Source organism: Danio rerio, chromosome 8, assembly GCF_052040795.2.
Source record: "Danio rerio strain M-AB ecotype USA chromosome 8, GRCz13ab, whole genome shotgun sequence".
NCBI lineage: Eukaryota > Metazoa > Chordata > Actinopteri > Cypriniformes > Danionidae > Danio > Danio rerio.
Window position 1 is genome coordinate 59,130,323 of NC_141028.1, and position 13,113 is coordinate 59,143,435.

A 13,113-nucleotide genomic window follows, 5' to 3' on the forward strand; every position below is an offset into this window, starting at 1 on the left:
AAGATATACAATACTGTAAATAAAGTGGGTGACACTTTACAATGACCATTACCGCCGTGTGTGGCGCCGCCGCAGCACTAAGGGATTAAGAACATGTTTTTAGGTGTAACAGCAGTTTGCGACTATGCCACCAGGGGGCACAAAGGCTCAGAAAGAAATATACAGTAGCTGTAAATACCCTGCTACTTGTAAATGAACATGAAAGAATTAAGCAAAGCATTATAATTCCTTTATTAATCATTAAAAACTTGATAACAAGCTTTATAATCATTGTAAGCTTGTTAAGTGCATTCATTTTGGAAAATAAAACTAAAGAAAGGAAAACTTAAGTGAAAGCACAAACATACATACATACATACATACATACATACATACATACATACATACATACATACATACATACATACATACATACATACATACACAGACAAATAAATAAATAAATAAATAAATAAATAAATAAACAAATAAATAAATGAATAAAACAGTGTTTAGCCGAAATATAGAGAGATGTACAGCGTTTGTTACTTTAAAATGATAGGACTAGACAGTCAATAAATATGCTTTTTCATTTATGTTTTCATTTACAGTTTTCCTTTACATTTTCTTTGTTGATTATATTTTACTTTTTCATTTTATTTCTTGATTATTGTACATAAATAATAAATGAATAATTAAACAGGCCTAAATAATTATTTATTTCAAGACATCACCAGCGAAACACAAAGAAATGGTCCGGCGCATATTCTAAAGGGCTCTGACGTTGAATGCTACTTCATCAGAAGCATATAAATAATTGACCTACCCTTTACTATGGTATAATATAAAATACATTTCATGGGATGTCTATTTCTAACAACATAATTTTGCAAAAGCAATGAATCAAAAGCAAAGTTGTTTCACATGTCCAAGACTTTGATGAAAGGCTAAAAAAAAATCCAGTCCACAATTACTTTTTATACTGAAAATATGTCATTTAGTAATCAGGGATATGATTTGTGAATTTGGTGATTAGAGTAAAAAAATTTTTAGATTTTCTAAGCAATTTAGTGGTTTTGATCAGGACTGAGGTTGATTAACAGATTTATGCAAAAATAAAAATCTGAAAAAAAATATCTGATGCATTTTAACAGCGATTTTAGTGAATGTTTTCATCCCGAATATAACAAAAGGGTAGTAAATTGTAAATTTCCACAGGGGGAATCGTTGAGTGTTTTTTTTTTATTCAAAGCATTTTCCTTTAAAAAAAAACAAGTGTTAAAATAAGGTTTGTCAGCAAAAATCATTCTGCTAGCTGAAACAAAAAGTTTTGGCCAAATTAATACTTAAAATCACCCCAGAGTGGATGAAAACATCCCCAACAGTAAATAAGGGTTAATAGGCAGGTAATAAGCCTAATACTGACGATTATGTTATCATATTTACTAATCAATTCTTTTTCGAACCATAGATTACCCAACACTGCTTGCAATACTTTACCAGAATAAACGCCTCTCTGTCTGAAATATGATCATACCTGGTGTGTGTTTGAAGTGGAAGTGCCATTGCCTTTTATTTCAGACACTCTCAGATCACTCAGAGACTTTGGAGCATCAAAAAGCGTTGCATTAGCATGCGAAACGCAAAAAGAGTGTGTGTATTTATAACAGAGCTCGCCATGGGCAAACACACACCCTGAGATAGCAGGGGGCTTCAAGATGAGCTTTTCTTTGCTTTGATAGCGCTTAGTCCCACAGCGCTAGAGTCGAACCAGAAACATCCCATAAACACGCATGTTTTTATTAAAGTTAATGAACGATGGCATGACATGAAGCGTGGACAGAAATTCATTAGCGCTCTTATAATGTAAAATGTAAAGAGGACAATCATGGTTTGCATTTAAAAACAGCACGTCTCTGGGTATGCCAAGAACAGAAACAGCGTGAGGTTTACTAAACAGTGGGGGTCAAAAATCGGACACTGCCATGAACATCTGGAAATTCTTTATTTTTTTTTTTTGTCCTTTAGAACCTGGAGTCATTTTGACAGATTAAAAATAAAGAATATTAATTGCCTCAGAGCAAGAAGGTCACTGGTTCAAGTCTCGTTGGTATTTCCAGTTAGAATTTCTGTATGGAGTTTGCATGTTCTCCCCGTGTTGGTGTGGGTTTCCTTTGGGTGCTCCGGTTTCCCCCACAGTCCAAACACATGCGCTATAGGTGAATCGAATAAACTAAAAAAAATCTGCATCCACTTTTGCTATTTTAAGGACAGAAAAATACACTGTGCGCACGGTCTAACAGGGCTGTGCTTATTCTCTTAATGAGTTATGGGCGTGTTTTAGAGCATATCCTGCATTAAACCAATCAGATTCTCATCTCTCATCCCCTTTAACAGTTAATTGCGTCATGGTGCATTTGCTATTTACTTAGCTGACTTTATAAGTGTGCAAACCGAACCTTTCACTAGCAAAAAAAACAGTTAAACAGAGTATCTGCAGCGCGAGGATAAAGAACGAGCCTCCTCCATTCAGCCTCTTTACTTTCTCTTTACTTTTACTCTTTACTTTACTCCTTTACTTTCGTGGAGTAAGGAAACGGTGTAGAACACACTCCACTGAAGACATCCATTGCTGTGTGTATTAGGCAATGTATAAGCGTTTGGACCCACATAGGCGCATAACTAACACACTCTACGCTGGACTTTAGAGCAGTTTGGTCAATGGTGCAGTCTATTTTAGTCCGTCAAAATAGCAACGCGCCAACAATGTGCCTTAACACACCTCCTTTATAGACCAGCACACCCGTGAGTCCACAAAGTGGTGCAAATGGATTTGCCATTTAAACAACGTGGTGCAAAATGCGAAAATTACTGTTTCGCTGGACTGAAAATAGCAACAAATCGCACCAAATACATCTTGCGCCTTGTATTATAGGGCTCTTAATTTTAGTGTACAAGTCATGCTAATAACAAACCTTTAACTAAGTCTTTTATCTTAATAAACTACTAATTGGCTGCTTACTGATGCATAGTTTGGTACAAGTTTGGGTTTAGGGATGTAGATCATACTAAACGGGTAACATATTAATAATAGGCAAGTCAGTAGTAAATGGTGTGAATTGTTATTTAAACGTGTTACCATAGTTTGTGCTGTAATATTTCACCCTACCCTAAAAAGAAAAAAAATTAACTACTATTAATTTAACAACTGAGTAATACAAATCAGAAAAAGTTAGGACAGTATGGAAAACGCAAATAAAAAAAGAAAGTAGTGATTTCTGAATGTACTTTGACTTGTGCTTCATTGCAGACAACACAACAAAAACTATTTAATGTGTTCCTCATCCTTTCAATTTTTTTTAATGAACAAGCATTCTAATTTTGGTTCTTGCAACACTGTGTGACGGTCCATCCCAGATGCCTTCGAGCCCAGAGTAGTCAACGGTGCTACTGGACACTGTTAACATAGGGCTTCCTTTTGGCCCAATACAGTTTTAACTGGCATTTGTGGATGTAACTACGTATTGTGGTACTTGACAAAGTTTTTTCGGCAGTAGACCTGAGCCCATGTGGTGATATGGCTTATAGATAAATGAGGATTCTTGATGCAGCGCCACCCAAAGGATTGGAGATCACTGTTGTTTAGCTTAGGCTTGCACCCTTGTCTTTTATGCGCTGAAATGCCTCCAGATTACTTGAATCTTTTAATGATGTTCTGTTGAAGGTGAAATACCCAAATGTCTTCCTATCTTTTAGAGGAACATTGTTTTTAACTTTTCAATCATTTTCTAACGCATTTGTTGGCAAACTGGCGATCCTCGGCCCATCTTTGCACCTAAAGGATTAGACCTTTCTTAGATGCTGCCTTTGTACCAAATCATAAGTACAATCACCTGTTGATATCACCTGTTTCAACTCACAGCATTATTTAATCAGTTTACCTGATTACCACCCTAAACTGCTCCTGTCCCAAGTTGTTTTGGAGTGTGTTGCAGGTCTGAATGACTGGAAAAGACACATTTTTACTAATGAAATGGAGTTGACCAGACAAAACATGAAGCAATTTGTGTTTGTATTGTCTGCAATGAAATTGTAACGACGGGGAATGACACATACAACTGGGGTAAGATCCAATATGCAGGTTTATTCGTTGTCAGGCAAGCGATGGTCAACACAGGTGTAAACGGGTATATGTAGGCAGTCCAGAATCGTAGTCAAACACAAGCAAGAGGTCAAAAAGGCAGGCGGCAGGCAGGAAGAACAGGATAAACAAGGCTAGGTCAAAACACAGGAAAACAAGACAAGGAAAACGCGTTGTAATGTCACTAATAGCAAACAAGACTCGGCAAACTGGATGGGTGAGTGTGTGGCTTAAATAGTGTGTGCAATCAGTCTCTGACAATCCTCATGTGGTGTGAATGTAATCAGTTTAGATGAGGAAGCATGTGTGTGCATGTATGAAAATGTAGTCCATCAAACGCGGAAGTGTAGTCCATGGTTTGGTGAGTGAGAACCAGCGATCTAAGGAGTACGATCGCTGGTTATCGTGACAGAAATACAAGTAGGTAAATTTAGAAATCACTACTTTCTTTTTTATTTGTGTCTTTCATACTGTCTCAACTTTATCTGATTTGGGGTTGTATTAATTAATTAGTGTTCAAATTTGCATTAAGTTTAGGGTTAATTGTGCATAATTAATAGATATTACTGTAGTATAAGTGCAATGAACATAACAAAGACGGCTTAAGATAAAATGTTACTAAACAAAAGTGTAATTTGCATACACTGTTAAAACGTTTGCTTTTATTTATTAGAGTTTACAGGATGTTTAATTATGCAATTAGTTCAATTCAACAAAACAGACAACACATACACATGAATTACTTAATTATTAACGATAGATTGCTTTATGGATGTGAAAAATGCCCCGGGAAATCAAATTCAAAAGCAAATTGAACAATTAATTTCTGCTTTGATTAAGCAGGTCAAATAAAAATCCTTAAACTACATGGAATGATCGATTCAAACCCTGTTCCACAACAAAAGCCAAAGAATATTTGAATATACAGATATCAAGTGTGAACAACTAGTTTGACAAAAGCTGGCTTCAAATGCAGGCAGAATTCAACAAATAGGGGAGAAAAAAAATCAAGAAGCATGAGCTCACGCACATACACATATGCTATTTTTAGCAACTCTGAGATGTCTTGTGAATCTGACTACATGGGCTCATTTTTAAGACACTCTGAGACAAAACAAGAGGAAACAGAAGACATGTCATTCTTTCTGCACTCATTTATACCTTTTTCACAGCAAATGTGTTTCTTTTGAAGGTGTTTGGCGGGTGATAATGAGAAGGGTTGCGTGTCAGATGACATTTATAATGAATTTATAGTTTGCCCCGTTTGTTCTTCGGATTCCTCAGTGTTTGCATCTTTCTTTGATACCTTGGGTTGTTAGAGATTAATGGTTTTCTGAAGAGAAACACAGGCCAATTAAAAGGAGCACGCTAGTTATGAATATCTAGCTCTCGCTCGTAGCATTCACATGGTGGAAATGACTTTGAATTTTCACTCATTGTGTGTTTTTTTTCGAGCCAAGCACTTGTGTTAAGAGGCTAGCTCTTGCTGAAAGAGCCATTAACTTGAGATGAAAAGATATTTACATATTTCTCTAGTAATAGATGCAGAAGCATGAATAATGACGATGAATCAAGTCAGCATTAAACTGCTTTCTTCAACACACACACACACTTACGCTGCTATGACTTGCCGTAGAAGTCTATTGTGTTCATACTAACTGCATTTACAACTTTTACGTTTTCAGATACACATCATGTAGTATTTGTAACTTTTAATTTCCCTCATGGAGATTACTGGTAGAAGAAACAGAGAAGACGTGTAAAAGGTGAGAGAAGAGCAGTGCAGGAGAATAAAATAAAATAAAATAAAATAAAATAAAATAAAATAAAATAAAATAAAATAAAATAAAATAAAATAAAATAAAATAGAATATGACAACAAAAGAAAAGAATAAAAACCTAACATACCAGAATTTGTAAAGATAAAATATAATAAAAGAGTATCTAAGACTAGAATAGACTTCACTAAACAGAACCAGAATAGAATAGAATAGAATAGAATAGAATAAAATAGAATATGACAACAAAAGAAAAGAATAAAAACCTAACATACCAGAATTTGGCAATATACAATAAAATAAAATGTTACATATGACTGGAACAGAACAGAACAGAACAGAATAGAATAGAACAACAAAAGAACAGAATAAAAACCTAACATGCCAGAATTTGGCAATAAACAATTTAGTAAAATGTTACATAAGACTGGAACAAAACAGAATAGAATAGAATAGAATAGAATAGAATAGAATAGAATAGAATAGAATATGACAACAAAAGAACGAAGTAAAAGTCTAAAATACCAGAATTTGTCAAAATAACTTGCATTAAAAGACTAAATAAAACTAGAATAGATCCTACTAGACTAGACTAGAATAGAATAGAATAGAATAGAATAGAATAGAATAGACTAGAATAGAATAGAATAGAATAGAATAGAATAGAATAGAATAGAATATGACAGCAAAAGCACAGAATAAAAGCCTAACATACAAGAATATGTCAAGATACAGTTTAACAAAAAAAAGAGTACATAAGACTATACTGGAATAGACTTCACTAGGCTAAACTATACTAGAATAGGATAGAATAGAACAGAATAGAATAGAATACAGAGGGAATAGAATAGAATATGACAGCAAAAGAACAGAGTAAAACCCTAAAACAAAACTAAAGAATGAAATAAGAGCCTATTAGACCACAATTTATCAATGTACAATAAACTAAAAGAGAACATAAGAACATAACTAGACTAGACTAGAATAGAATAGAATAGAATAGAATAGAATAGAATAGAATAGTATAGAATAGAAAAGAAAATAATAAAGTAAATCTTAACATACCAAAATATGTCAAGCAATAATATGATAAAAGAGTGCATAAAACTATACTGGAATAGACTTCACTAGACTTATCTAGACTAGAATAGAATAGAATAGAATAGAATAGAATAGAATAGAATAGAATAGAATAGAATAGAATAGAATAGAATAGAATATGACAGCAAAAGAACAGAGTAAAAGCTTAGCAGAGTAGTATTTGTCAGTACACTACAGCATATAATAAAAGACTACACTAGAAAAGAACAGAAAAGAATGTGACAACAAATGAATGGAGTAGGAGCCTAATAAACTGGATTTTGTCAATATACAATATACTAAATGAAAACATTAGACTAGACTAGTCTAGACAAGGCTAGACGAGACTAAAATAGAATAATAAAATACAACAGAAAAGACCAACATCAATATAGTAAACAATTAGAATGAAGATCAGAAGAGATAATCAGAATGAAGCAGTACAGGATAATAGAATACAACTAAAATGAAATGAAATAGATCTTGACAACCAATAAATGAGCAAAAGCATGAAAGACCTGAAATTTAGATAGAACAGGACAGAGTAAATGAGCACATTAGAAAATTGCAAAGCAGAATAGAATAGAATAGAACCGAAATGGAATAGAACTTGACAACCAATAAATGAACAAAAGCATGAAAGACCAGAAGGTTTAGATATAGAACAGGACAGAATAAATGAGTACAGAAGATATGAGAATAGAATAGTACAAAGCAAAATGGAACCATAGAATAGAATAGAATAGAATAGAATAGAATAGAATAGAATAGAATAGAATAGAATAGAATAGAATAGAACACACGCTGTAAAAGAGACTAGAATTTGCATATATACAATTATGTGGAACAAAACTGTTGCCTACAGTTTAAAATTAAATTTAATAGAACAAAACCATAGAAGAGACTAGAGTTTGCATATATAATCATACAGAATAAAACTATTACCGATAGAATATATAACAGAACAAAGCCAGTATAAGAGACTCGAATTTGCATCTATACAATTATACAGAACAAAACAGTTGCCTACAGAATAGAATAGATAAAAAAACTGTATAAGAGACTAGAATTTGCACATATATAATTATACAGTATAAGACTAATGCCAACAGAGTAGAATAGAACAGACCTGAAACAGTATAAGAGATTAGAATTTGATCCTATAAAATTATACAAAATACAACAGTTCTCTACAGAATAGAATAGAACAAAAACTATATAAGAGACTAGAATTTGCACATATATATAATTATACAGAATAAAACTATTACCCATAAAATAAAACAAAACAGAAAAAAAAACTAAATAAGAGACAAAAAATGACAATATAAATTTATCCAGAACAAATTGTTGCCTACAGGACAGTATAGAAAAATAGAATAATATAATATTCTTTCAGAATAAAAATAGAATAGAATAGAATAGAATAGAATAGAATAGAATAGAATAGAATAGAATATAAAAGACCAAAAATTAAAAGACTAGATTTTGCATATATATAATTGTACAGAACTATTGCCTGAACAGAACTACAACCGTAAGAGACTAGAATTTGACCATATAAAATTATACAGAACAAACCAGCTTGCCTACAGAATGGAACATAATATAATAGAATAGGATTAAAACGCACACAGGATGATCAAAACCCAAAAAATAAACTACTGACAGCTAAAATCAGCTGGTCGGACCTGAGCTGAATATGATCGGAGTTTCTCCAGCGTCACGCAGATCTCAGAAAGTGTGTAACATCTTTCAGACCCTCCGCACCCATTAACGAAGCAGGCTGAATCCATAAAGTCAGAACACACACGGATTATTTGCGCTAAATGTTTCAGCTGAGTTCCTTTTCATACTAGTGAACTCTTAACGCGTCTTACCGTGAAACAGATCCGCCGCCGGTGACCGGAGCTCCACATGCACGCGCGCGACTCTCCTGCGCACGAGTAACCGGTGGTTTGAGAAACGCAGCTTTATCAACCAAACCTGAGGAGGAGGAGGAGGTGCCTTTAGATAGCGAGCGATCTGTTGACATTGACCTCACTTCCTTAATGTTTGAACTTCCAGAGATCCATATGCTATAAAAAAATTAATAATAGGTATAGAAAAATGGCTTATTCATTCATTTTCTTTTCAGCTTAGTCCCTTTATTAATCAGGGGTCCCCACAGCGGAATGAACTGCCAACTTATCCAGCATATGTTTCACGCAGCAGATGCCCTTCCAGCTGCAACCCATCACTGGGCAATGCATTATATCCCCGTCAAAACGTTCACATCTTTTTTACCAACGCAAACCCAAACTACAAATCTCCTTTTTTGCACTAATAGCACATTTTTTTGTAAAGAGTTCTTATATCTTATAGTTAATTATGATTTTGAGCTATTAAAGGGATTAAATGTGCATCAATTATTAATCTAAACACATGCAATATAGCAATAATAACAGTCCAAAGACATGCGGTACAGGTGATTGGGTAGGCTAAATTGTCCATAGTGTATGAGTGTGAATGCGTGTGTGTGGACGTTTCCCTGAGATCGGTTGTGGCTGGAAAGGCATCCGCTGTGTAAAAATGTGCTGGATAAGTTGGCGGTTCATTCCACGGTGGCAGCCCCGGATGAATAAAAGGACTAAGCCAAAAAGAAAATGAATTATTGAAAAAAAAATGTATATATATATATATATATATATATATATATATATATATATATATATATATATATATATATATATATACATGTATATATTGTGTGTGTGTGTATGTATATATGTATATATGTGTGTGTGTGTATGTATATATATATGTGTGTGTGTGTGTATGTGTGTGTGTGTGTGTGTGTGTGTGTGTGTATATATATACACACACATGTATATGTGTTTGTGTGTGTGTGTATATATAGGTATATATACATGTATATGTATGTGTGTGTATATATTTTATATATATATATATATATATATATATAAATATATATATATATATATATATATATATATATATATATATGTGTGTGTGTGTGTGTGTGTGTGTGTATATATATATATATATATATATATATATATATATATATATATATATATATATATATATATATATATATATATATATATATATATATATATATATATATACAGTGGTGCAGTGGGTAGTGCTGTCACCTCACAGGTTGCTGGTTTGAGCTTCACCTGGGTCAGTTGGTGTTTCTGTTTGGAGTTTGCATGTTTTCCCCATGTTGGCGTGGGTTTCCCCCGGGTGTTAGGGGGAGTTGGGTAACCTAAATTGTCTATAATGTATGTGTGTGAATGAGAGTGTATGGGTGTTTTACAGTGATGGGTTGCAGCTGGTAGGGCATCTGCTACATAAAACATTTGCTGCATAAGTTGGCGGTTCAGGTTATTTATCAGGGGTCATCACAGCAAAATGAACCACCAACTATTCAAGTTCAAGTTTAATTTATTTATATTGCACGTTTCCAACTAACACAAGGCTACACCCTCAACCCCCTCCCCCCTCCCCCCTTGCTATGGCAAATGCAAGTTCGCCCCTGTCACACAACCAGCAATCGCTTCCCAGAGGATCGCTGGTTCTCACACAAACTCTCATGACTACATTTCCGCATTTCCCAGGACTACATTTTCATACATGCACTGCTCCCAAACACGCACGCCTGTTCATTCATCTATCCTGATTGCAATCACCAGCTGGACCTTGTTCACAGACTGATATTACTCCATTTATAAGCCACTCATTCACGCTTCCAGTTTGCCGAGTCTTGTTTGCTTTCTAGTGACATTACAACGTGTTTCCCTGTCTTGAATCTCCGTGTCTCGATCCTAGCCTTGTACCCTTGTTATCCTGTTTAGCCACCTGCCTTTCGACCTTTTGCCTGTGTATATCGACTACGATTCTGGACTGTCTATACATACCTGTTTGCACCTGATGACCACTGCTTGCCTGACATTAAATAAACCTGCATATTGGATCTTACCTCCTGTTGTCCTCTGTCACTCCACCCAGTCGGTAACAGCCCCTACTTTTTAGGTGGGCCTTTGGGATTTTTAATAAATACTGATCAGCGTAACGCAAGTGTCTGGATGGAGTATCAGTTGGGATAAATAATGGGGGCCCAGACTTATAGGGATTAGACTTGTAGGGCTTTCTACACAGAGAGAAGGATTTTAAATTCGATTCTTTGTGTCACCGGTAGCCAATGGAGAGACCTCAAAATAGGAGTGACGTGCATATTTCGGGTATTTTGTTAACAATCTAACTGCTGCTTTTTACACTATACCAGGCGAGCAATCTGAGACTTAGGCAGCCCAGAGAGAGATACAATAGCCTAACCAGGAGGTTATAAGCACATGTATTGCAATTTCTAGAGAACGTGAAGGAAGAGAGGACTTTATTTTAGAAAGAAGGTTGGAGTTGGTAGAAACTGTTTCCAACCACAATCGAAATATGTTTATCAAATTTTAAGCTCTGATCTAATGTTACGCCCAGGTTACCTACCCTAGATACTAGGGATGTAACGGTATTGTAAATACCGTCATACCGCAATATTAATTTTTTTTCGATATTACCGAAGTCGCATGACTCGGTAAAACTATAGGTCTTCTGAGAAAATTTGCTCAGGCGAATGAAGCGAACGGGAGGTAGCTGAAACTTCATTTCCCATCAGCCCCGGCGTGGCCATAATCCTTTGCGGTCTGTTGTCGCTACAGATCCAGTAATGCGGAAATGGAGTGTGCTGCTAGTAGCGGAGATGAAAAAAAGATGGAAATGATCGAACCTAAAGCGGGTGTTGTCGCCGCGCGCGTGCTGAATAGCGGTGCTGTCACGCGCGTTCTGATCAGCTGTGTTGTGGCGCGCGTATTGTAAAGCGCCGAGGGGGGGTTGAGCGCGCATACTCAAGAGAGGTGTTATCGCGCGCCTACTGAAGGGCTGGACTGGACGGAGGTTGTGTCGCGTCGCGGGGGCACTTTTGATCGTTTTGGAAGGGCATTTTCTATCCAAGACTAAAAAGGGCATGTACACTGCACAGGTTGAGCCCTATGTGTGCACGTGCCTGCAAGTTGGGGAATACGACTAATAACAGTCATGGGGACTGCAGAAACACAGCACACTGTTCAGATTGATGCAGACATTGACTTGTACCGCAAAGAGATCTCTATCTCACTCATGGTTTGTCCTCTCAAGTGGGGGAAAGACAATGCACAACGTTACCCCACTGCTGTCAACATGGGCCAAGTCATATCTCTCTTGTCCCAGAATCCTCAGTTCCAAATGTTTTTTTCTGTTGCAGGGGACATTGTAAATACCCAGAGATACCAGCTTTTACCAGATTATAGTTATATGATAATTTTCCTTTAAACCCATCTCTATCTAAGTGAGTGATTAAATGTTGAATGTGATGAGTTTTTAACAATACTAAATTGAAACTTTATTTTTTTTACATGTTTTAATAATTTTTTGTTATTAAAATTGAAGTTCCTGTTTCAAAGCTTACAGATAGATGGCTAATTTGTATGTCATTGACACTTTTGGCACTTTTTTGGAGTATTTTCAAAAGTTTTTTTTTTTCCTGTAAATGATTCAATAAATACCGTACCGTGACATTCATACCGAGGTATTACCGTACCGTGAAATTCTGATACCGTTACATCCCTACTAGATACTATTCCAGCATATGGATGCCCTTCCAGCTGCAACCTAGTACTGCACTACGACCAATTTAGTTCATCCAATCCACCTTTAGCGCAATATCCGGAAACCGGAGCACCCGGAGGAGCCCACGCCAACAAGGGGAGAACATGCGACAGTGCTGACCACTGAGCCAGCGTGTCGCCCATGTCTGTGTGTGTATAAAAATAAATGTCGTTTTGAGAGGATAATCAAACTGACAGTTATGTAACTGATATCAATAATGGGCTCAGTGAACTGTACACTTTAAAAGCACAGTGTGCAAACATTATTTATTTCTTTTCTTAAATGGTCGACTTTAATGGTTGATTTTATGACGCCTCGTCATTTATATTGAGAATAATGGATGACTTCTCTGGCAGGCGTTTGCAATTTTCACACATTTTTAAAGCAATCATTGAATTAAAGGAATATGTTTCTCCCAAAGCACATCTC

The 13,113-nt window shown here is 35.5% G+C and overlaps 1 protein-coding gene across 1 annotated transcript in view; it reads right to left on the reverse strand.

The window, feature by feature from the left end:
• The window catches only part of npy8br (neuropeptide Y receptor Y8b), a 32,764-nt gene extending 23,838 nt beyond the window's left edge, over nucleotides 1-8,926 (reverse strand). The window contains exon 1 of the mRNA XM_087262744.1: nucleotides 8,859-8,926. The gene's annotated coding sequence lies outside the window, so the exon portion shown is untranslated. The remainder of the gene's footprint in view (nucleotides 1-8,858) is intronic.
• Nucleotides 8,927-13,113: the final 4,187 nt, after the last annotated feature.